Below are 4,198 nucleotides of genomic sequence, written 5' to 3'. Positions count from 1 at the left end.
CGCCTCTCAGCCAGTCTCCGAGGGGGTCGCGGACGGCGACGCCTCTCGGGAACCTCCCGGGTACCACGCCTTGCAGCCTCCAGGGTCATCATGCCCTCTGGGGTGTTGGCCCCTAGGACCCTTGGGGCTGTTAGACTGCCCTGCTCCTGCCACTACAGGAGGGTCTGGCAGGACGCCTCGCACCTCTCTGCTCCGCTCTCGCCTGCCCGGTCGACACCTGATCCGGCCCCCTGAACTCTTGCCCCTCCAAAGACGGCGCCCGGGCCGTCCCCCAAAACTGTTGCCTCTCCGAGGACGGCGCCCGGGCCGTCCCCCTAGACTTTTGCCTCTCCGAGGACGGCGCCCGGGCCGTCCCCCTAGACTTTGGTTCCGCAGTGGACGGCGTCCGGGCCGCCCCCCTGAAATTGTCCCTTACAGGGACAATTTTTTGTTACAGTGTAACTTAGCGTTTGCCCGCTCGCCTTCTTTGTTTGTTTCTCAAGCTTCCAAAATAATTTTCATTGTTTCCGTTTTGAATGGCAGGGCGCTATGTTGGGCACAAGCGTTCCTAAATTCACATTCCATTGACACTCTACCGTTTCAGCAATTCATTCAGGAGTTTCGACAAGTTTTTGATCACCCTTTTCAACGTGAGGAAGCCGCTAAACGTTTACTCAACCTCCGACAGGGACGCAGGTCAGTGGCTGATTTTTCTGTTGATTTCCGTATTACGGCAGTTGAAGCCGGGTGGGAGGATTTGGCCTTGAGGGGAGTATTTATTAATTCTTTGTCTGAAAACGTTAAGGATGAATTGGCCTCCCGAGATGAACCCGGGAGTTTGGATGGATTAATTTCCTTAGCTATTCGCATAGACAATAGGCTTTGTGAACGTCGTCGCGAGCGGGACTCTGTTGCCCATAATGCTTTGAGTTATGCTGCTCGACCAATGTCTGAGACTCATTCCAGATTACCGACTAGTTCCAGCTTTTTGTCGGGAGAATCTGAACCCATGCAGGTCGGTCGGACACAGCTTTTGCCGGAGGAACGCCAAAGACGTTTCCGTGCAAATGAATGTATTTATTGTGGAAACAAGGGGCACTTTGTAGCAAAGTGTCCGTTTCGGGGAAACGGGACAGCCCGTCAATGAATCAGGGGGCTTTGTCGGGCTCTGAGGGTTTTCCCCCACAACACTTTTGTCACTACCTGCTAGTATTATTTTTGAACAGTCTTCCCTGCCTATTTCTGCGCTGGTAGATTCTGGGTCTGAGCTTAATTTGATCTCTCAGAACCTAGTCAACCAACTTAATTTAACCACACAACCATTAGCATCAACACGCTCCATTACGGGGTTGTCCGGTCAAACCGTTTCTCAAATTTCTCATAAAGTAGTCGATCTTGAAGTACAGGTTTCGGGAAATCATCACGAGAGGGGAGAGTTTTTTGTGTTTTCTGCCATCTCTCCTCAATTGATTTTTGGCTTTCCATGGCTTCAGACTCATAACCCAGTCCTCAATTGGTGTCATAAGCGCGTGGAATCTTGGAGCAAGTATTTTTTGTTACATTGCTTAAAGTCTGCTGGCGTTCCCCCGGAGAAGGGGTCTGTGGAGGTGGTTGAGGAGACGGATCTTTCCATGGTACCGGAGTGTTATCACGACCTCGCTCCGGTATTCAGCAAACAGAAAGCTCTCTCTCTTCCCCCACACAGACCGTACGATTGCGCAATCGATTTGTTACCTGGTTCACTGTTACCGTCTAGCCGTCTTTACCATCTTTCTGGGCCTGAAAGAGAGGCCATGAGAAAATACATCGAAGACTCATTAGCCTCTGGCATCATTCGTCCGTCGACTTCTCCTCTTGGCGCGGGGTTTTTCTTTGTGGCCAGGAAAGACAAGACGCTACGACCTTGTATCAACTTTCGAGGCCTTAATGCCATTACGGTAAAAAACAAGTGTCCACTCCCTTTGCTCGACTCAGTCCATGAGAGATTACATTCGGCCACAGTTTTTTCTAAGTTGGACCTCCGAAATGCGTATCATTTAGTGAGGATTCGGGAGGGGGATGAATGGAAGACGGCGTTTAAGACGCATCTGGGGCATTTCGAATACCTGGTTATGCCTTTTGGGCTGACCAATGCCCCAGCCGTCTTCCAGGCGTTGGTAAACGACATCCTTAGAGACTTCCTGAATGAATTCATTTTTGTCTATCTTGACGACATTTTGATTTTCTCTCGCGATCTCGATACCCACAAGGCTCATGTCAGAGCGGTTCTGCAGAGGCTAGTTGAGAATCAGCTTTTCGTTAAAGCTGAAAAATGCGAATTCCACATGGACTCAGTACCTTTTTTGGGGTTTATTTTTGAGAGGGGTCAGTTTTGTACAGACCCAGAAAAGGTTTGAGCGGTAACAGAGTGGCCGATTCCGTCCAATCGAAAGGAACTTCAACGTTTCCTTGGATTCGCTAATTTTTATAGAAGGTTCATAAAGGACTACAGTCGAGTGGCAGCTCCTTTAACTCAACTCACCTCCACTCTCCGTTCTTTTGTGTGGACTACTGAGGCTGATTCTGCATTCGGTAAACTAAAGTCTTTGTCCTCGTCGGCCCCAGTTCTTTGCCACCCCGATCCAGAGAGGCAGTTTATTGTTGAGGTGGATGCCTCAGATTCCGGAGTCGGGGCGGTTCTGTCTCAACGTTCTCCGGTAGACAATAAGATCCACCCCTGCACTTTCTACTCCCGAAGATTGTCACCTGCCGAACGAAATTATGATGTTGGCAATCGAGAACTTTTGTCCATTAAATTGGCTTTAGAGGAGTGGCGGCATTGGCTTGAGGGGGTGGAGACACAGTTTGTCATATGGATAGACCACAAAAACCTCACGTACCTGCAAAACGCTAAGAGACCCACACCGCGACAGGCAAGGTGGTCGTTATTTTTTGCTCGCTTCCACTTTGTAATCACTTACAGGCCAGGCTCCAAAAACATCAAGCCCGATGCTCTCTCCCGGCAGTTCTCTGGGTCCAACACACCCAAGACTGACACCAACGTGCTCGCTCCCACCTGTTTTGTAGGATCAGTTACCTGGAGTATTGAAAACATCATTGCCTTGGCTCAACAGGCAGAACCAGATCTGGGCACAGGTCCCCCTGGAAGGAGGTTCGTTCCTAGAACAGTCATCAGTAAAGTAATGGACTGGATACACAACCACAGATTTGCTTGCCATCCCGGTGTTTCCCGTATGTTGGCGTTCTCTAGAAGACATTTTTGGTGGCCCACTATGGTGCCTGACATAAAAGAGTATGTTTCAGCCTGTTCAGTGTGTGCAAGGAATAAGGCACAACACGAACCGCCTGCTGGTCTTCTCCAACCGTTGCCTACTCCTGCCAGACCTTGGTCTCATATCGCTTTAGATTTTGTTACTGGACTACCGCCTTCTGAAGGTAACACAGTCATACTCAACATCATAGACCGTTTTTCCAAGGCAGCTCACTTCATTCCACTAACCAAGCTTCCATCGGCCTTCGAAACTGCACAGCTCCTGGTAACTCATGTTTTTCGTCTTCACGGCATACCTCTTGACATAGTTTCAGATCGCGGACCGCAATTCATCTCCCACGTCTGGAAAGCGTTTTGTAACGCTCTGGGAGCTCAAGTTAGCCTTTCCTGCGGTTACCACCCTCAGACCAATGGCCAGACGGAAAGGTGTAACCAAGAGTTGGAGGCCACTCTCCGATGCGTTGTCAACAATAATCCATCCTCATGGTGTAAGCATTTGCCTTGGGTCGAATACACCCATAATGGGCATACCTCCTCACCCACAGGCTACTCTCCCTTTGAAGCCTCTTTAGGCTACAACCCGCCTCTGTTTCCTCAGCAGGAGACAGAGATTCTGGTCCCGTCTGTTCAGGCTCACCTCCGACGTTGCCACAAAATTTGGAGAGAGACCAAGGCCGCACTATTAGGAACTGCAGCACAAAATAAGAGATTCGCAAATCGACACCGATCCGTGGGAACTGAGTATCAAGTAGGGCAGAAGGTCTGGCTATCTACCAGGGATATAACCCTAAAAGACACCCCAAGAAAGTTGGCTCCCAGATTTTTTTGGTCCCTATACCATCGAGAGAATCATTAATCCAACTGCAGTTAAGCTTCACTTACCTCCATCTCTGAAGATTCATTCGTCATTTCACATCTCTCAGATCAAACCAGTCACTGAGAGCAATC

The sequence above is a fragment of the Kryptolebias marmoratus genome, linkage group LG16 (genome assembly GCF_001649575.2).
Source record: "Kryptolebias marmoratus isolate JLee-2015 linkage group LG16, ASM164957v2, whole genome shotgun sequence".
NCBI lineage: Eukaryota > Metazoa > Chordata > Actinopteri > Cyprinodontiformes > Rivulidae > Kryptolebias > Kryptolebias marmoratus.
Note: the sequence above shows the minus strand (reverse complement) of the source record.